Source organism: Sarcophilus harrisii, chromosome 2 (assembly GCF_902635505.1).
Source record: "Sarcophilus harrisii chromosome 2, mSarHar1.11, whole genome shotgun sequence".
Lineage (NCBI taxonomy): Eukaryota > Metazoa > Chordata > Mammalia > Dasyuromorphia > Dasyuridae > Sarcophilus > Sarcophilus harrisii.
The window spans coordinates 460117769-460140358 of NC_045427.1; the positions used below are offsets into that span (position 1 = coordinate 460117769).

The 22590-nt window shown below is 35.7% G+C and overlaps 1 long non-coding RNA gene across 3 annotated transcripts in view; it reads left to right on the forward strand.

Moving 5' to 3' along the window:
* Positions 1–22590, forward strand: part of LOC111718525 — a 48877-nt gene that overhangs the window by 7560 nt on the left and 18727 nt on the right. For all 3 annotated transcript variants that reach the window (XR_004232265.1, XR_004232263.1, XR_004232264.1), the window contains exon 3: positions 19566–19669. This is a non-coding gene — a long non-coding RNA (uncharacterized LOC111718525). The remainder of the gene's footprint in view (positions 1–19565; positions 19670–22590) is intronic.

The window sequence follows — 22590 nt, forward strand, 5'->3', positions numbered from 1 at the left end:
CTGTCCTTAAACTGCAGTGGACTCTTGTTGAATTCCTTCATTGCACTGACAAAATTATCATGATCCCATAGTTACTGTATCCAATCAGAAGCCCAAGTTATGATGTCAACCTCAAGGTTATTTTCTTCTACAAAACCTGGTACTACTTCACTAACTCCTTTACTTTGCTGAGAAAACCCCAAATGGGGTCACAGAGATGAGGACACAACTCTAAAGACTGAACAACAACAAAAATCTAGAGAGGTGTGACCATTCTATCATGCAAATGAGGGACTAATTGAAAGAAACCGGTTTACTAAGAATCAGAACTTGCCCACCAAGGGCTCTCTTTAATTCAACAGCATAATAAAAGTCTTTGCCTCTTAATCTGGAGATAATCCAAGCCCATAAATTCTTTTGAGACACCTCCTAACACTAGTCCAAATCCCCAATATATTTTTGGGTACAACTCTTGTATCCCAACAGCCCAAGTTCTTGGTTCATGGAACCTGTGGACAAACAGGACAAACTATCTCTGAATTAAAAGAGATCTTTCCCCTGAAAAGGCAATGATTTTTTTCAGGTCAAGGTCACATTTCCCATGCCCTAGTGATATACCAAAATATTCATTTTTATTAGAATGTTTACCCAAGCCAGTTTTACCCTGATTCACCTCCCCAGACAGCTCTTTAGCTGAAACCTGTTGTTGGACCAGTCCTTGACTCTATTGTTATTCATTGGATAGACTAGCCAACTGTCTTAAGGGCAAATGATTTCAAATTCATTGTCTTTCTAGAACTAGGGTCACTCTCCCATGCTATTTTATTAACGGAGAGGCTTCCTGTTCTCTCAATTACTTGATGTGGTGCTCTCCATTGATCACTTGCCACATGTATTATAGTGTCATTATCACTGTGTAGTAGGATACGCTTACTTGGACTTCCTGACAGAAAACTTGAGTACACAATGTTGTTTATTTATTATTATCATTTTTTGGTGTTCTTTTCTGCAAATTGAGTTAGATGGTAAAGTTTCTTTCAATTAGTCCCTCATTTGCATGATAGAATAGTCACACCTCTCTAGATTTTTGTTGCTGTTCAGTCATTTCAGTCGTGTCTTCCTCTCTGTGACCCCATTTGGGGTTTTCTTGGCAAAGACACTAGAGTGGTTTACCACTTCCTTCCCCCAGATCATTTTATAATTGAGGAGACTGAGGCAAATGGGATTGAGTGGTTTGACCAGGGTCACTTAGCTAGTAAGTATCTGAGGTCAGATTTGAATTCAGGAAGATGAGTCTTCCTGGCTCCAGGCCAGTGCTCTAACCACTGAGCCACCTAGCTATCCTCTGTACATTATTTTTTGGTAATGGCAGGGGTCTATCTGATAGAAAAAGGGTCTTGACTGTTTATGGACTGGAAAGCCAATGCTTTACACTTTTTCTGGTGTTAAATAAATCTTGCCCTATATTTTGTCTCTTATTATCTGAGCACTTTCATGGGAGTTAGAGATCTTTTCCCTATTTTTTTTTATTGTATATCTAGAATTTGAAGCTTGGTATATAAAGTGGAAAGGATTTGGAGTCAGAGGATGTGAGTTCTAATCCTGACTATGCCATTAAATTTCTTTTGTAACTTTGGTTAAGTTATTTAAACTCTCCAGGTTTTTGTTTCTTCATCTTTAAATAAAGGAGTTGGTCAAAATAGCTTCCAATGTCCTTTCAACTCTAAACCTATGATCTTATGACTATAACATAAGACAAATTTTGATGCTCTCAGAAGAATCCAGTAAATAATAAGCGCCTAACAAATGTTTGTTGATTGGTTGGTTAGGGTCTAAATGAGTCAAATTTTGAAGTTTTCAGGGGAGACCCCAGAGGCAGAAAAAAAAGGCAAATTCCAATGTTTTGTAGGGATTTTCTAGGAGAAGGCCTAGGAAAAAGTTCCCATAATCATCTTGGTCCTTGTGAATATAAAGTGTCAATCATTGACCATGATTTATATCATCATATTTAATACAGTACAGTTACAGTAATGATCTCCATGGAATTGGAAAGGCATGGGTCTATAGTTTTTAATTCCACCTAGGTTAAGCACTTTTTTGATTATTCATGATTGATACTGATTTTGGGGGTTGGCACCCACTATACCCCCAAAATCAGTATCTATCACTCTTACTTGGGTGTTTGAGAGTGAAAGAGGGGCCTCTTTCAATCTCAGAAAGATTTCTTCCATCAAATGCTCTTCTAGCTACTTTTTGCAAATGAATACCTACCTACTTATTCATTCATCACTATGGGCTGATCACCACCACTGTTATCATCATCAAGATCATCACAAGCATTAATATAGTATTTTAATAGTTTTTAATTTTCAAAATACATCCAAAGGTAGTTCTCAGTATTCACCTTTGCAAAACCTTGTGTTCCAAATTTTTCTCCCTTCGTTCTCCCCTCCCCTTCTCCCAGACAGCAAGTAGTCTAATATATGTTAAACATGTGCGGTTTTTCTATACATAATTAATAGAGTACTTTAAAGTGGCAGCTAGGTGGTTCGGTGGATGTTGAGCGCCAGGCCTGGAATCAGGAAGACTCATTTTCCTAAGTTCAAATCTGGCTTCAGTTACTCACTAGCTGTATGACCATGGGCAAGTCACTCTATCACTTAGCTCTGTTTGACTCAGTTTCCTCATTTGTAAAATGAGCTGGAGAAGGAAGTGGCAAATCACCACAGCATCTTTGGCAAGAAAACCCCAAATGGGGACAAAGAGTCAGACATGATTGAAATGACTGAATAACTAAAAATTTTGCAAGTCACTTTACATATCTTAATACAATTGATCTTTACCACATCCCTGGGAGCTAGTTACTGTTATTATATCCATTTTACAAATGAAGAAACTGAGATTGAAAAATTATAAATGTCTAAGGCAAGATTTCAATTCAGGTCTTCTTGATTCCATGTTCTGTGTCTTGTCCAGTTTTCCACCTCGCTATCCCATCTAAACAGTGCCTTTAGGTCTCCTTCACCACCAAGGATCCAGACAGAGACCACCATTGCTTTCTAGAGAGAGTATTCTTCCCACTTGGCTTTGGCTACAGCCCAGGCCTCTCACTGAGACTGGTGAGAGAGACAGTGTAAGGAGACTTGGGCTGCAGTGCATTAGAGGGGCCTCTTTCACAATCTTCTCCACTGTCACCATGACAGACCAACCTCACAATGTGGATCCCACCATTATTAAGGACTCTGATGGAAAGAGAAGAAGACTGACCATGGCTGCTTGGCCATGGTTTCCCTCCCTGTGTAACCTGGCCTAGACAAAAATATTCCCGAAAAAGGTCTTTAGTAGATTCTAAGCCCAGGAGAGTCTAGCCCAGCATCTGCGTGTAGTAGGTTATTAACAAATGTTTGTTCAGTGAGTTAATTAATCAATGGATTAATGTGGGTCAACAACGTGACATGGGAACCAAATGCATTTAGTGCAATCCCAGTTAGCATCAAGAAGGGCAGAGGCGTTAATAGTCTGCCTTGATCAGAACACACCTTGAGGATTATCTTTAGCTTTGCCCACTGTATTCAGGAGGGATATTGTTAAGATTGAGAACACTCATAGGAAAGGGAAAAGGAAGGGGGGTGGGGTCTGAAGAGCCCACCATATCCAGATGTTTGAAGAAACTTGGAGTATTTAGCCTAGAAAGGAACAGACTTCATGAGGACATTATAGCCATCTACGAGTATTTAAGACTCTCATGAAAAAAGAGAGACTACAATTGTTCTACTTAACCCTAGAGGGCAAAAATAGGTTCTGGGGGGAAGTTGCAGAAGCAGATTGCAGCCTTTATAAGAAGAAACTTTTTCTTTTTAAAAATTTATATATATATATGTATATGTATATACATATGCATACACACACACATATATAGTCAGTTTTTAATGTATTTCTATAAGAGTCATGTTGGAAAAGAAAATTCAGAACAAAAGGGGAAAGCCATAAGAAAGAAAAAACAAAACAAAACCTCTCAAAAGGTGAAATTAGCATGCTTTGATCCATGGTCAGTCTCCATAGTTCTTTCCCTGGACAAAGATGACATTTTCCATCCAAAATCTATTGGAATTGTTTTGGATCATTATATATTACAGAGAAGAGTTATGTCTATTATAATTGATCATCAAACAGTCTTGTTACTGTATGCAATATTTTCCTAGTTCTATTCATTTCACTCAGCACCAGTTCATGTAAGTCTTTCCAGGCTTTTCTGAAATTTACCTGTTCAATATTTTTTATAAAATAATACTATTTGATTATATTCATATACCATAACTTATTCAGCCATTTTCCAATTGATGGGCATCCACTCAGTCTCCAATTCTTTACCACTACAAAAAGAATTGCTATAAACATTTTTGCATATGTGGGTCCTTTTCCCTCTTTTGTGATACATGGCTCAGCAGGGATTGAAAGGTATACAGAGGTTGACAGCTCTTTGGGAATAGTTCCAGATTGTTCTCCAGAATGGTTGGATCATTTCACAAATCCACCAACAATGCATCAGTGTCCCAATTTTCCCACATCCCCTCCAACATTTATCATTATCTTTTCCTGTCATCTTAGTTAATGTGATAGGTGTGAGATGGTGCCTCAGAGTTGTTTTAATTTGTATTTCTCTAATCAATAGTGATTTAGAGCCTTGTTTCATAAAATTATAGATGGCTTTAATTTCTTCATCTAAAAATTGTCTGTTCATATTCTTTAACCATTTATCAATTGGGGAAAGACTCATATTTGACTTAGTTATAAATTCTCCATATATTTTAAAGTGAGGCCTTTATCAGAAACGCTGGTTGTAAAAAATTATTTCCCAGTTTTCTGCTTCCCTTCTAATTTTGGTAGCATTGGTTTTATTTGTGCAAAAACTTTTTAAGTTAATGTAACTAAGATTACCCATATTGCATTTAATAATCTTTTTTAACTTCTAGTTTGGGCATAAATATCTCCCTTCTCCAAAGATCTTCTCTATCCCTTGCTGTTTTAATTTGCCTATAGTATCACCCTTTATGTCTAAATCACATACCCATTTCAACTTCATCTTACTTTAGGATATGAGATATTGATCTATGCCTAGTTTCTGCCATACTATTTTATAGTATTCTCAGTAATTTTTCTTAAATAGTTAGTTCTTATCCCAAAAGATGGAGTCTTTGTGTTTATCAAACAGTAGATTAATTTAATTATTAACTATTATGTCTTGTGTAACTAACCTGTTCCACTGATCCACCACTCTATTTCTTGTATTGTTTTAGATCCAGTATAACGAGACCACTGTCCTTTGCTTTTTTAAAATTAATTCCTTTGATATTCTTGACCTTTTCTTTTTCCAAATGAATATTGTAATTATTTTTTTTAGTTTTATAAGATAATTTTTTGGCACTGAATAAGTAATTAGGTAGAATTGTCACTTTTATTACATTAGCTCATGAGCAATTGATATTTTTCTAATTATTTAGTCAGTTGAGTTGATAACACTGGAAATTGTTTTATATTTGTGTTCATATAGTTCCTGGGTCTGTCTTGGAAGGTAGACTTCAAAATATTTTGTATTGTCTACAGTTATTTTAAATGGAACTTCTCTATCTCTTGCTGCTGCTTTGTTGGTAACATAGAAATGCCAATAACTTATATGGATTTATTTTACATCCTGTAACTTTGCTAAAGTTGTTAATTGTTTCAAATAGTATTTAGTTAATTCTCTAGAATTCTGTAGACTATCATATCATCTGCAAAAAGTCATAGTTTCTTTAAGGAGAAGCTCCTTAACAGAGATTAGAGCAAAGGTTTTTAACCTTTGTTGGTCAGGAACTTTCTCATCTTTGGCAGTCTGACAAAGCCTTCTCATAATAATAGTTTTAAATGCATAAATAAAATAAATAGTGTTATAAAAGATGTCAAATATCTTGAAATTGAGCTATCAAAATTTAAGAAAAAAAAAGTTCATCACTCCAGGTTAAGTATTCCTGAATTAGCATTATCCCAAAATGAAGTAAGTTTCTTGGCTTCCCCTTCCCACTCTTAGCAGTGGATTCCTCTCACTGGATATGGATTCCATATTCATTTGGGTAAGATAGAATAAAGATTTAAATATCACATTTAACTTGGGTGACTAAGAAGATGAAGTATACGCAACAATAATGGGGAAATTAGGAATATGGGAAGACTTTCAGGGAGAAATTAGTTCAATTTTGTTCATGACGAATTTAAGATATCAAGATGTCCAATAGACGGTTGGAGATGCAAACCTGAAGACTGGAGAGAAGTTAGGGCTGCATAAATACATTTGATAATCATTAGCATATAGATGACAATTAAATCCATTAAAGCTGATGAGATCACTTAATGAAAAAATATAGAGGAAAAAGAGAAGAGGGACTAGGAGACAATCAAATTTAGCTAATGGGACCTGGACAAAATTATCTAGCAATAGAGCTTGGGAAGGAGCAATCATATAAAAGAACCAGGAGAGAACAGTGACATGGAAACACTAGAAACTACTATATAATGTATGCAGGAGGAGGTGTTTAAAGTGTCAAAAGCCCCAGAGGTGTGAAGTAGGATGAAGACTGGAAAAAAAACAAACAAATTAGATTTGATAATTAAGAGGTTATCTGTTAACTCTAGAAAATGTTGCTTCAGTTGAATGATGAGGTTGTAAGCTAGGCTGTAAAAAATTCAAAAGAGTGGGAAGAAAGGAAATAGAGATGCCAGTTGTACATGATGTTCTCAAGAAACACAAAGAATAAATGAAATGGGCACTGTCTCAAGGAGCTCACATTCGAATGGAGGAAATAACATGCACATATGTAAGTATAATAGTATAGTATAAATAAATGGAAGTTGATTTTGAAAGGGAGTATATTAGCACCTGGAGAGAGGGATCAGCAAGGGTTTTTTTTTTTTGGGGGGGGTAGAAGTTGGCATTTGAGCTAAGTCTTAACAAAGCATATGCTTAAAACTTAAACTAAATCCATCACTTTTATTCTATTCTCCAAGGAGGTAGGAAAGATTCCCAGAAGACTTGTGAGTCTGTTGAACAGATTTTACTTTCCTGTCAGTCTGCACTATTTAAGCAATGATTCTAAGTCAGATCTGGCTAGCCAAGGCATATCTTGGGCTTTTTCAGATCTTCCAGCTACAAAAAGCAAATTAGAAGAACAAGGAATAAAATATCTTTTTGGAACTGTGGTTAGAGTATGAGTTTGTGATCAAATAATAAAGAAGATCACAGAAGACAAATTGGAAATATGTGAATACATAAAATTGAAAAGGTTTTAGACAAACACAATGCAGTTAAAATAATAAGGGAAACAGTTAATTGGGAGTAGGATTCTCTGTGGCAAAATTCTCTGATAAAGGTCCAGCATCAAAGAAAAATAAGGAACTAATTCATATATGTGTGTGTATGTGTGTGTGTATATATATATATATATATATATATATATGTGTGTGTGTATATATGAAATGATAGCTATTCTTAGATGAATAAGGATATAAGCTGGCAGTTTTCAAAGGAAAAAATAAAATCAATTAATAGCTATTAAAATACTCCAAAATAATTAATAATTAGGGAAATGCAAATTAAAATAACTCAGGTTCTACATCAAATTTACTAGATTGATAAAGGTTACAAAAAAAGGAAAAATGACAATTGTTGGAGGGACTTCAGGAAGACAAGCACCATGACACACTATTCATGGGGATGTGATTTGTTCTAAACATTTTGGAACTTTTGGGAACTATACTAAAATGTCATTAAATTGCATATTTCCTTTGGGCTCAACTATATTATTTCTAAATCTATACCCTAAAAAGATCAAAGAAATAGGAAAATGATTCATAATTAAATGTATGAATAAATCGTTTTTGTTGTAACAGAGAACTAAGAAATAAGGGGGGGTGGTCATTAATTAAGGATTAGCTGAATAAATTATATCAATAATATAATGAAATCTTATAAATAATAAGGGAGTAGTTTTAGAGAAACCTAGGAAGACTCTGGATAGAAAGTCAAGTGAGCATATCCAAGAGAATAATTTATATAGTAATAGCAACATTGTAAGATAATCCTTGAAAGACATAAGAATTTACATTAATGCAATGGTGAATCACCACTCCAGAGGACTGATAAAGTATGCTAGTTGCCTTAATTTTATCCCCAATTTTAGCTCCAAGTTCTTTTTTTTTTTTAAACTTGAAGAATAATTTTTTTTTCACTTCTGGAGTGCCTTAATATTACATGTTTTTATCTGTGTTTAATTCTTTTCTTTTTCTTTTTCCTTTTTAAAAATTCTCAACTTAAAAAAATTAAACATGCCTTTCTGTAACAGAATAGAGAAAAGAAGATTTTACATGAAACTGCAAATCTATTATATACAACTTGCTGTTTCTTTTAAATATACAATAAAATTATTGTGTATTTCTTTTTTTCCCCTTTCTTCCCCCTCTACCTTAGAGATAGCTACCATTTGACATAAATATATGATGTGTACATATACAAACACATGTATATACAAACACACATATGTGTGTATATATATTATAAAAAATAAAACCATACTATACTATGACCATATTATATGTCTATTTATCAGTTCTTCCTTTGGATGCAGATAGCATCTTCCTTCATATATCCTTTGCAGTTACTTTGTATATTTATAATAGAATGATTTATTCATTCAAAGTTATTATTTTTTATTTATTAAAATTTTTTTATTTTCAAAACATATACATGGATGATTTTCAACATTCATTCTTGCAAAACCTTGTGTTCCAAAATTTTCCCTTCCCTTTCCCCACTCCCTCCCCTAGACGGCAAGTAATCCAATATATGTTAAAGATGTGCAATTCTTCTATACCTATTTCCACAATTATATTGCTGCACAAGAAAAACCAGATCAAAAAGGAAAAAAATTGAGAAAGAAAACAAATTTCAAGCAAATAACAACAAAAAGAGTGAAAATACTATGTTGTGATCCATACTCAGTTCCTACAGTTCTCTCTCTGGGTGCAGAAGGCTCTTATCTCAGTTATTCTTAAAGCAATATTGCTATTATTGTATACCATGTCATCTTGGTTCTGCTCATTTCACTCTTCATTTTTTTCATAAAAGTCTTTCCATTTTTCTCTAAAATCAACAGGCTCATTATTTCTTATAGCAAAATAATATTCTATCACCACAACTTGTTCAGTTATTCTCCAAGTGATAGACATTCCTGCAATTTCTAGTTCTTTGACACTACAAGGAAATATGCTACAATATTTTAGAAATACAAGTTTTTGACCAAAGAAGAACTAGAGATCATCATTGATTATAAAATAGATAATTTTGATTATATTAAGTTAAAAAGTTTTTGCACAAATAAAAGTAATGCAGACAAGATTAGAAAGGGGGCAAACCTTTTTACATCCAAAGGATCTGATAAAGTCCTCATTTCTAAAATATATAGATAATTGACTCAGATTTATAACAGTTCAAGCCATTCTCCGATTGATAAATGGTCAAAGGATATGAACAGACAATTTTCAGATGAAGAACCTGAAACTATTTCTAGCCATATGAAAAGATGCTCCAAATCATTATTAATCAGAGAAATGCAAATTAAGACAACTCTTGAGATACCACTACACAACTCTCAGATTGGTTAAGATGACAGGAAAAGCTAATGACAAATGTTGGAGGGGATGTTGGAAAACTGGGGCACTGATGCATTGTTGGTGGAGTTGTGAATGGATCCAACCATTCTGGAGAGAAATTTGTAACTATGCTCAAAAAGCTGTAAAACTCTGCATACTCTTTGATCCAGCATTGTTACTACTGGGCTTATATCCCAAAGAGATACTAAAGAAGAGAAAGGCACCATTATGTGCAAGAATGTTTGTGGCAGCCCTCTTTGTAGTGGCCAGAAACTGGAAACTGAATAGATGCCCATCAATTGGAGAATGGCTGAATAAATTATGATATATGAATGCTATGGAATATTATTGTTCTGTAAGAAATGAGCAACAGGATGATTTCAGAAAGGCCTGGAGAGACTTACATGAACTGATGCTAAGTGAAATGAGCAGAACCAGGAGATACATGGTTTATACATGGCAACAACAATACGATATGATGATCAATTCTGATGGACATGGCTCTCTTCAACAATGAGGTGATTCAAACTAGTTCCAATTGTTCAGTGATGAAGAAAGCCATCTATATCCAGAGAACCATGGGAACAGAGTGTGGAACACAACATAGCATTCTCTCTCTGTTGTTGTTTGCTTGCATTTTGTTTTCTTTCTCAGTTTTTCTTTTTCTTTCTTCTTGATCTGATTTTTCTTGTGCAACAAGATAACTGTATAAATATATATATATGCATATTAGGATCTAACATGTATTTCAACATACTTAACATGTATTGGATTACCTGCCAGTTAGAGGAAGGAGGGGAAAATTTGCAACAAAAGATTATACAAGGGTCAGTGTTGAAAAATTACCCATGCATATGCTTTGTAAATAAAAAGCTTTAATAAAAAATTAAAAAAAAGAAGTACAAGTTTTTTTTCTTTTTTTCCCCTAATTATTTTCAGAAAGAGACTATATAGTCTTTTTGGTGGATTGTATAAGTGGTTTAATAATTCTTTGAACCTAATTCCTCTCCAAAATGGTTGGATTAGTTCACAGTTCCATCAACTGTGAATTAGTGTTTCAATGTTTGTTGTTTTCTCCTTCTATCATTTTAGCCAATCTGATAGATGTAAAATGATATCTCAAGGTTATTTTAATTTGCATTTCTTCAATCAATAATGACTTAGAACATTTTTCATATGACTACAAATTGTTTTGATTTCTTCATCAGAAAACTGCCTGTTCATTCATAGTCTTTGACCATTTGATGAATGATTTGAATTTTTATAGATGTGAAAAAGTACTTTACATTTGAGATATGAGACCTTGATCTGAGATACTGTCTATAACATTTCCTCCCAGTTTTCTGCTTTTTTCCTGATCTTGGCTACATTGGTTTTGTATGTACAAAATCTTTTTAATTTGATATAATTGAAATTATCCATTTTATATCTCACAATGCTACCTCTTATTTATTCATAACTTGTTCATCTATTCATAAGTATGGTAAATAATATGTTCCATGTTCTTCAAGTTTTCTTATAATATCTCCTTTTATAACTAGGTCATCTATCCATTTTGATAAATAGTTTAAGATATTGGTCTATGTCTAATTTTTGCCAGATTGTTTTCCAGTTTTTCCAACAGAGTTGATGGATTCAAGGTAGAGAATGAGATATACACATTTGGACATGGAAAATATGTGTATTTGTTTTGGTTGACTATGATTATTTGTTATAAGAGCTGTGTTTTTCTTTTTCTTTTAATTTGGAAGGGATTTGGGAAGGAGAGGAGAGCCAGTGGTAGGGTTGCCAAAAGAAGAAGAAAAAGAAAAAACAGAGTAATTGAAGCATTTTTAAAAAATGCATAGAACAGGAAGAAGTTCAAACAGAAACACAAATAAGCAAGACAACTTTGAAAGTAACATGTTGAATTTATTATATAATTTAGAAAGCAAGCTGTATGTAATAGAGATAATCTCCTGTTATAATTTGTATGTGGAAATGTTCTCTTGCACTTTCTGTCACTTTTGGCATTTTGTTAAATTCAGAATAAAAAAAATATGTATATAAAAAAGGAAAGATAAGTCTCCAAATCATTAATAATTATGGAAATACAAATCAAAACAATTCAGGTTCTACCTCGCACTTACCAGATTGGTAAAGATGACAAAAAAGGAAAATGCCAATTATTGTGGGGTCTTCAGAAAGACAAGCATCCTGGCAGAGATGGGACCTTCAGTCCCTGATTACTTCCTCTGCTTTGTGTTTCTTTTCCTGAATTCAGGTCAATGAATAGCAATGATGAGAAATGATATTTCCAGACTAGAAGCTTTTTCATGATTTTGGGAGCCTAGAAATTCCAGAGGTGGGTGATGGCCGCCCAGCTAGAGATTCTTGAAACTACACAGTCTTTTAGAGTAGGTGATGACCACTAACCTGATACTTTTTGCAGGTGAAAGGACCAAAAAAGCCCAAGATATGCCGTGGCTGGCATATAGGTCTGCTTGAGGATGGGTCTGCAAAAGTCTGGAGCTCTTTGTGGAAGAGAGGTGCTTCCTGGGTCTTGAGAACAACACTGAAGACTCCTTTTCAACTTAGATTTCTTTTTCACACTTTTTCCATCTTTTGCTCACAGGAAACTGGCTTTTTCTAGATAATGATTCACCCCTGGCTACCCTTTCCAGTAATGGTTGCTCCCTCTTTTCTTCTTCTTGCACCCTCTTTTCTTCTTCTAACCACACACTGGATTGGGAAAAGAAATCATCAGTCAGAAGATCTGACTTAGTTGTGGTTCAGAAAATGCAGACTGAGAAGAAAGTGAAATCTGTTCAACAGGCCCAGAAGTCTCCTGGGAGCCTTTCCTATCTCCTTGGAGAGCAGAATAAAAATGATGGGTTATAGTTTATGTTTTAAGCATGTATTAATGCATGCTTATGAGTCATTTGTGCTTAAAATACAAATGGTAGAGGAAATAAAAGCTTTCTCCTATCTAATGACTATGATTTTGTATATTGAATGACATTTTTAGAAAGGACATTATCTCTTTTTGGAGATACCATAGATATGAGCCATTTCTAAGTTTTATTTAAGCTATTTTTCTCCAAGACTTTGAGGGGGGGGTCCAGACATAATTAGCTGAGGAGTGAGAGAAAAACCCTGTTTTCCTCTTTTAAAAATCTAGTTCCTTTCAAGACTGATCCTGGATCTGCTCAAGGCTGGTTCTGCAAAGGACTGAGACTCTTTGTGGGAGAAAGAAGCTTCCTGGGTCTTGAGTAACACTCACAAACATCTCTTCAACTTAGAGCTCTTTCTCTTGCTCCCTTTCCATCTTCTGTTCATAGCAAATTGGCTTTTTCCAGGTAATGATTCAGTCTTGACCACCCTTTCCAGTAATAGTTGCTCCTTCTCTTGCACCCCCTTTTCTTCCTCTAAGCACACACAGGATCTGGAGAAGGAATTGTCAGTAAAGAATCGAACGAAAGAAAGAAAGAAAGAAGGAAGGGAGGAAAAGAGGAAGGAAGGAAGGAAGGAAGGAAGGAAGAAAGGAAAAAAGAAAGGAAGGAAGAAAAGAGGGATGGAGGGAAGAAAAGGAGAGAGGGAAAGAGGGGGAGAGGAGAGAAAAGAGGGAAAGAAGAAGGAACGACAAGAGGGTAGGAGGAAGAAGGAAAAGTGAGCTTAAGATAAGTCCTCCTGAACTTCAGAACTCTATCTCCTGTGCCACCTACCTGCCCCATTTAAACCTATAATCTTGAGTGAATCCTGGATCAGATTGGGTGACCTTGGCTAACTTATTTACTCTCTTCAAGCTTTATTTTTCTTATCTGTAAAATGAGGGGAACAGGGATTAGTCTTAGGTGACCTCTGAAAGGCTCCTTTTAGTTCTAATTCTCTGATCCTATGACTCCAGGCTTTCTGTCCCCACTTGGAGGGTAAGTCTTAATTTATTTAATATACATAAGCAGACAAAGCAGAAAAAGCAATCCAATTATCTAATGAGATATACCAACCTCACTTCACCTTGCTACTTCACCAGATGCATCTCTATTTATTTTGCCAACTAATCTCTCTGTCCCTATTTTTTTGGGGAAAGGTTTTAATTATTTAGCAGACGGATGCAGACAATATACAAGCCTGGATGAAATAAGATGAAACTGAATTAACTAATGAGATCTATCCATCTTTTTTTCTTTGTTTCCCCCCTACTTTGCTGATATTCCCCATATTCTATCTTCTACTTTCTTAGCTGTTGGGGCCTATTAAGGGCTACCTTCAGCATGTAGTGCTATAAATTCTGAAGAAATGGGCCCAGGAAGTCATTGCTTGTGAAAACTCCAGGCCCCTTTCTCCTTTCACCCTTTACTGTTATATTAAAGACTGATCCCCTTCTTTAGTGTCCAGAGCACAGGTGCCTAGCCTGATCACATGGATAATGTGAAACAAACTGAAGCTTTTAGTGGGTTCCTTTGATATACTTACATTGTATGAACTCAGTTGCTGAGCTTAAATAACATTCTGGAGTATAACTTGCAAAGCTTTTATGATGATGTTATCTGGACAGCTAAAACTCCTTCCCACTGATCATCAATAGCTGAGGTACTTCTCAATAGTACATGGTCATCACTGCAGGGGTCCTCAAACTACGGGCCGCAGGCCAGATGCAGCAGCTGAGGACGTTTATCCCCCTCACCCAGGGCTATGAAGTTTCTTTATTTAAAGGCCCACAAAACAAAGTTTTTGTTTTTACTATAGTCCGGCCCTCCAACAGTCTGAGAGACAGTGAACTGGCCCCCTATTTAAAAAGTTTGAGGACCCCTGAATAAGGGCCAGGGGTCTATTGAGATAATTTTCATCCTATAACTTTCTTCTTCAGCTTATCGTCCTTCTTTCTTGGTCAACTTTAGTGATTGTGAAGCTTGGTTTTCAAATAGTTTTAGCTGTCCAGAGACAGAGACAGACACACACACAGAGATAGATAGATAAATAGAGACAGAGACACACACAGAGAGATAGAGAGTGAGAGACAGAGACGGAGACAGAGATAGAGACAGACAGACACACACACACACACACACACACACACACACACACACAGAGAGAGAGAGACAGACAGAGACAGAGATAGAGACAGAGACAGACAGACAGACATAAGGACTGGCACTCCTGGGAAGAGAAGGAGAGAAGCTGGAATCATACTGGTTAAAAAGCAGACTTTAAAGGAAATGAAAGAGACTTGGGCTTCAATAAAGAATAGTCTGACATCTATAATGAGAAAGATCTATCATGTGAAAAAAACAGAAAAAGACAAATTGATCTAGGAAATCAACAACAGGGAGAAGTGGTTGAAATTTTGAGTAAAAGCATGAAATGATAAGAAAGAAAATCTTCATCCTGTAAGGCACATTGATATATAGCAAAGTAAGAATAAAGGATATCTTAGCTAGCAAAAAGAATTGAATTTAATAGCAAAAATAATAGCTAACATTTATATAACACTTTATTGCATGCAAGATGCTTTCTATCTCATTTTATCGCCACAACATCTCTGCGAAGTAGATGCCATTATTCCAGTTTCACAAATGAGAAAACAGAAGCTCAGGTTAGGTGATTTGACCAGGGCCACACAGCCAGTAAGTTGCAGAGGCTGGATCTGAACTAAAATTTCCCTGACTTGGAGTCCTGCACTCTAACCACTGCACCTACCGGCTTGTGTAGAATGATTGTTGTTTGTTCTTCATTCTCAAAGAGGACCAGGACATCAGGGAGATGATGCCATGAGTGCAAGTGAGTTGGATTTAGTGAGGGAGGCCGGACAAGGTCACTGATTCCCCTTCCCCTCCACAGCCTCTGGTCCAGAAGCTAGACATAGATCAGGACTAGAAGTGGCCCTTGAGGCAGTCGGAGAGTTTGGCCCTTTTAAGTTAAGGTCTTCAACAGGTCTCAATTTGACTGAGACTACACCCATTCAGGCATTAAGGATAGATATTGACTGAAGCAGATGGAACCACTGAGCAAAGGTCAGAGTTATGGGACAACCACCTTATTTGTCCCTCAAAAATGGTAAAAGAGAGAAGAGACTTTTTTACTCTTTATTATAAACAATTATTCTCTGGGAAAGAGAGTGAATACATTGGGAAATGTAAGTGATATAATAACGAAAAATAGGAATAAAAAATTACTTCAGCTTACTCAAGGGTGGAGAAGGGATGGGAGGCCAAAAAAATGAAATTTTTTTAAAAAAGGAATGCTAATTTTTAAAAATATGTAATTGACATTTAATCAAATAAATGAAAATATCTTTTAAAAATACTTCACAGAAAGAAAAAAGGGAAAGAAGTTGGATGGGAGCAGTAACTTGGATTTATTAGAATGGGGGAGGGGGCAATTAGATGGCAAAGGAGCAGCCAGGTGGTACAGTGGATAGACTACTGGCCCTGGAATCAGGGGTACCTGAGTTCAAATCCAACCTCAGACACTTACTAACTGTGACATTGGACAAAACACATTACCCAAGTTACCTGAAAGGAAGGAGATAAGGAAGGAAGGGAGGGAGGAAGAAAAAAAAGAAAGGAAGATGAACATACACATAGAAAAAGACAGAGGGATAAATTGAAGATGCCTGAAGCAAGATTCCAAAGAAGAATCAAAGGGAAGAGTTATCCTTGGCAAGGAGAGGGAATAATTTTGAAGGAATGGAAGAGAAAGAGGTTGAGCAAAGATATTAATAAGTTTTATGATATAAAGAAGAAGAGCTGATATTGAATGACCTGTATTCTTCTTAGTGCCAAATAGATCATATTAATATGGGATGTGAGGAATCAAAGAGGAAGGAACAGTTTGAAATAGTTCCTGGGGACAGCGAGGTAAGGAAGTCATGAGGATTAATTCACAGAATGGCAATCGAAGACCCAGTTTTGATTATGGGCTATGAATTGCTAGGCAGTAAAGTCAGAAAAACTTTGTGACTTTTCTAACATCCAGAGAAATAAGAAATTCAGGATCATAGCATTCTGGAAGGTCAGGGAGGTGAGGAAGTGGCTCCCCATGGAGTAGGGATTAGATGAAGGCAAATGAGGAAAGAAACTGAGATGTGGGTAAGGAAACAGGGGAATATAACAGGGAGGGCTTGTTTGGCTTAAGGGAGGGGGAGAGGTAGAAGAAATTGTGGTTGAAGATTGGAGTTCTAAACTTCAGAATCTTGAAGGTAGTGCAGTTCTTTGTGATGGTGACATCTGAAGTGTGACTGTGGCAGTTGGAGGCTAAAGAAGGGTGGAGATAGGTTGTTAATGAGGCAAAGGAAGTTTGAGGTCATAGTGTGAAAGAATCAATATGAATACTGAGGTCCGCAAGCAGTATGGAACCAAGTGAAAAAGAAACTAGCTCCTCTCACCCTCAAGTTGCAGCCATCACCCTATTGAGTGTAAAGAAAACAGAGGAATTATATTAAATTTTACTTTAATCTGTTTTTGGGAAATCTCTCTTTTTCTGTCCTCTCCTCTTGTTTCCTCTTCTAGTCTCTCTTCTCTTCTCCTCTTCTCATTTCTCCTTTCCTCTCCTCTCCTGTTTTTTCCTCTCCATCAGATCCTCTGAATCCAGACCTTCTCCTTTTAAATCTGACTCTGGTATTCCAGTTTGAATGTGTTAGCTCTACTGTTTTTGCTGGTGAATTGTTCCTATTCTTTTCTATTTTCTTCATTATCTGCCCAATTAGTTTGATCTCTTGTTGAGCTTTTTTTAAACTGGGTTTGCCTTCAACAGTTACTTTCTATTTTATAAAGTGATAGTTCTTATAAACTATTCATCATCTGGTTTGTTCACTATCAATCTACACTTGAGGCAGCATGTTATATGGAATCAGGAAAACATGGATTCAAATTGTATCTAAGAAAGTTATTAGTTGGGCCAATCAAACAATTAATAAACACTTATTTTGAGGTCACAGTATTGGAGTAATCAACATTATGAATATGAAGGTTCCCAGTGATGGGAGTGGGAGATGGGGTGAAAACAAATTAGCTCCTCTCACTCCAATTTGTAGCCAATAGATATTCTAGTTAACGATGAAGAAAACCAAGGAATTATTTTAAGTAATTTTAATATTTGAATTGACCACTAAGGTCCTTTCTAGCTTTAAGTATATAATCCTATGATCTTTATAAGATTTTTAAAAGCAAGTTGATATTCCAAATTAGTGTTCTGTTTGGCCACCACTTTTCTCTACTTGGAAAATAAGTTAAGTCTTTCCTAACTAAGGTACTCATTTGACCCTTTGGATTTCCTTGTTATGGCAATTGATTTCCATCAGTTTAACTTCTGCATAAAATTATTTTAATTGATGTTGATGTCATTTCTGTTGTTCGTTATCCACGTTTCATTATCAATTACTTGTTTAAATACTTCAGGATTGAGTTGTTTTCAGTTGTGTGCCATATCTTTTTCTCATTATTCTTTCTTTTAGTTTTTTACTAATTCTGATCTTTGATCTGACAAGTTGGTGGTCTGAGTCTACACAGACAGCTGATTCAGGGCTGACTTTCAACATCAAAAACAAATCTTTTCCTGTCTGTTGAAATATAATCAGTTTCATTGTGTGAGTGAGTGTGTGTGTGTCCTGTTATTTGGTATCCTCCATATCTAGTTTCCACCGATTCTTTGTTTAAAAAAAATTCTTGATAGTTTTGAGACTGCTATGTCTTTAGCATCGTATTTTTTACTTCTTGAACTATACTTTTCTAATATGATTCTTATCATCCTCATGGCATTCTCACTTTCTCATTGAAGTCACAAAGTATCAAAGTATATATTAATTAATTTGGAGGTTTTATTGAATTGTCCCTAAAATATCTTTACCTTTTCATTCTCTGCTATAGATAGTGAGATAGATATATGGTAATTATTTTCATGGTAGTCTCTTTGCAAATATGGTAACATGAGGTGACCAAATACCTGTATTTGGGCATATACCGAATCTAACTCTGTTGTTAAGAGATCATCCAGTCCATGTTCCTCATTTTGCAGAGTGTCTTAGAAATGAAGTGATTTGTTTAAAGTTATATGTAATTAAAAAAGGAATTCAAAACCAAGTCATCTAAATCCAAATTCAGAACCCTTGCCCTCACACCAACTTTCTTAGTTTATATCTATAATAGATTCTGTTTCATTATTGAATAATATTTGATAATCTTCTAGCTGTGCTACTCAAATATCAATATGTCTATTCTTTTTCTTTCTGTCTGTGTCTGTGTCTGTCTGTCTGTCTGTATCTGAGTGTGCATGTAAAAGGGGATTATCCTCCTCTTGTAGCATAGGGGGATTGCTGTGTGGCTTGGAGGGAGACAGAATAGACATCTCTAGATTTTTTCTCCCTCACCCTTTTCCAAGGGAGACTTCCATCCCTTCCAGGAGAGGAAGCAGGAAGTTGGGGCCAGAGACTACCATTATATTCTTCTCAGAGAAAAGAGTTATTAAACTAGAATTATAATGACCTGCTCCATTAAAAAATTTTTATTCTAAGAGATATGATCAAGTTCAATCTGAGTTATTTCTGTGTCATTATTGGGTGGAATTAAGACCCTTTACAGTATGTCCAAGTCTTGATTCCTTTCCCAGCAATTACCAGTTTCACAATGAACATACAAAATAGGGAAGAAACCTATTTATCCAAATTATAACAGAATAGCAATCAGAGAAGGTAACATAAGAGAATATATATCAGGCAATATAGAGTGCATTAAGAATGAGATAACTCAGCGCAACCAAAAGATATTGTTTTAGAGCTCATAAAGGGAAAATTCCCCCAAATCTCTAGTGTATCAAATTGAGAAGAAAGACAGGATTAAGGGATTACCAACTCCTCTGATGTCTTCCTAGAGTCTTTTCTTTCAGTAACCTGAAATAAGGTTGGTTTCTCCCATCTTATTTTCTTGAAGCTGGAAGCCAGAAGCACCTGAAGTGATGTTGAACTTAAAGAGTCTGAAAGAAGATTGAAGAAGGCTGAAATTATCCTGGTCTAATCAATTTTGCCTTACATAAGGTAGGGTATTCATTTTCAACTAGGAGAGAGTCCCATACCAATAGGCTTTGGGTCAGGAGCAATATTCCTTCTCTGAACTGAAACACTTTGCAATCCCTTGCAAAGATCATCTGGAACAAATTCAAAATCTGCAAATCTACATTGTAAGCAATCCTAGAATCTTGAACGCTATGCTAGTGGAACATGAACTCTGGAAGGTTCTACCATTGTTAGAATTTGAATATGGCTGGGTAACAGACCACGTTTGCTTCCTAAGGACCAGACTAGTTAATTATGGAGAGGCTCATCACAGAAGCTGATCCCTTGGCAATGCAATTTTTGACTGTGGCAAGCCATGAATAAAGAATAATTCAATATGACTCTCATTTTGTGGGCCCTATTTGTGTGGCCTCCTTCTTTTCCTGTAATGATGATGGCAAAGAAGGAGAAAAGAGGAAAGAGGATACTAAGAATCATAATTTTAAAATCATGAATGAGCCTGTGGTCTGCTGTTAATACCATTTTAAAATACATATTATAGAGATACAGGGCCTTACTTTATTTAGTTTAATGCCTTTAAAGTTCTTCTGGAGATAATATAAAAATGAATCAAAGATTTCACTATAATTAAATTGAAAATGAACCCGTTTCTCCATTTGAGTAATACATAATAAACAAAGGCAGGAAAATCCCTTCTTTATGGGGACAATAGAATAGGAAGATGCATGATTTTGTAATGTCTCTACATGGATAGTCCATGAATTTCATTTCTCTCTTTTGTCTTAGACCCTTATTTTTAGGGTTTGTGAGAGATGGGTTACATCCTTCAGAATTGGGGATGTGATTATCAGGAAGACCAGTCTCTAATTTAATAGCAAATATGGGGCAGGGGGATTGAGGGTGATGGCTCCGGGGTGAAGAGGAACATGCTTTGAGCTAAGCAGTTGAGGGGAGTCAGTTCAAGGAAACTGGGAAGAGTAGGTGGAAAGGAAGTAAATGAAACTGGGGAAGGGAAGGTCTGGTATACATCAGTGGGATGAGGTAAACATAGAATAATGTGGTCAAGGCCAGAACTGAAACAGAAATAAAAGTAAATTGTTCTGATTTCACTTAAGTGACTAATCCAAGAGGATTTGATTTCAGTTCCTTGTATACTTCAGGAGGCCAAGTTGCTATGTTTTTGTTTGTCTCTTGGGGGGTGGGTGGAATGGGAACTTTTTTCCCTGGGAAGAGAAGCTGCCACAACCTTGAATCCAATCTCTGATTCTAGGACCTTTTGCTCAGGAGTGGGAGGAGGAGGATCAAGGAAGCTGGAATGCCTTCTCAGATCTCTGGACAATATCTGTAACTCGACCTAGAGAAACATGTTTTATAAATTTCTTGTTGCCATCAATGAGGGGTTGCAGGAGTAGGAGGGGAGCAATGCTGTCAAATCTTGTCCACTCTGGGCATTGTCTTAATTGTTCCTTCATTTCTAGGAAAGTGTTTGTTTGGTCTAGCCTGTCAACATCCAAGTTTATTATTCCCCAACTTTATTTTCTCTCCATTATGTTTCAAATTGAGACATTCAATAAAATCTGCACATAATAACAGATTAAATCTGGATGGGGAGGGAGTTTTTCATTTTAACATTTTATAAAAAATTAAACTTATATTCAGATTTCTATTCCCAATACAATATAAGATAGTAGAGAGCAAGGATCAATTTTTTTTTTCTTTTATCTGTGTACACCTAACAGTTTCTTATGTTTCATAGATACTAACAAATGCTAGTTGAATTAAATATGGTAAGTCTCCCTTATTGTCTTGATACTTTTCTCCTTTTATCTCAAAGGGTTAGAGAAACAGAAGACAATGAATGTTCTCCTTTGATAGACCAACCTAGTTAAAAAATATGACTTTCTAATATTGTTCAAAAACAGAGACTTCCTAGCCTAGAATTGTTTCAGAAAGTGATTGTCCCCTCTCTAGATCCTAGAGGATATAATAATATTATGCCTTGGAATACTGTTGGGGGAAATGGAATTCTTTTGGTTTCTATTCTCAGGTATAACAACAATAATCATTTATATAGTTCTTTAAGGTTTTTTTAGAATGGTATACAGCTCATGTCTTTTGATCTAGCTCTGCAGGTTTGCAGAGCAAAAACAAGACCCTAGCTTGGGATGAAGATGTTCTTTGTCAAGAAGGAGATGCAGTTGGACAAAGATCTAAGTCTCCTGAACGATATCACAGATTTCTTGATGTTTTGAAGTAACAAACAATGTATTCTGGAGAAATATAAAAAGATATATAAACTGAGGAACAGTGGAAAGGGCAAAACCAAGAAAATAATATATACAATGACAACACTATTGCTCAAAACAACACTAAAAGATATTTGAATTCAGATTAAATTGTGAATTATGATCAATTTGGTTCCTGAGGACTGATGATACCAATGCACATTTCCTCCTCAAGATAGTAAAGTGGTAGACTCTAGGTGGGGAGTGTCATTATGGTCTGTAGTTGATTTTGCTTAATCTTTTTTCTTTGTTTCAAGGTATGGTTGGATGAGAAACATTGTTTATTGAAAACTAGCCATAAAAAGGACCATTAATAAAATATTTTTAAAATTAGATAAGGATAAACTGTTAAAAAAAAGAAATACTTTCCATTTTTCATCTGGTTCTCTTCTTTCCAGTTCCATCTTTAAATCTCTCTAGGGATAGTTTGGCCTTCTTAAAGCAGTCATAGGCATGGGCTGGCACTCTTCTTGAAGCTTTTCTAGTGTAGTGGGTGCTTCTGGAGCCTTCCCTCTACTGACATACCTCCGAACCCCCGTGATCATCTTCACACAAAGATGAGCAATACTAGAGAACTTTGTGGAGGTCATGAGAATCCAAAGAAAAAAATCATCCCTGTCTTCAAAGAGATTACAAGTTGCTATGTACAGAAATAAG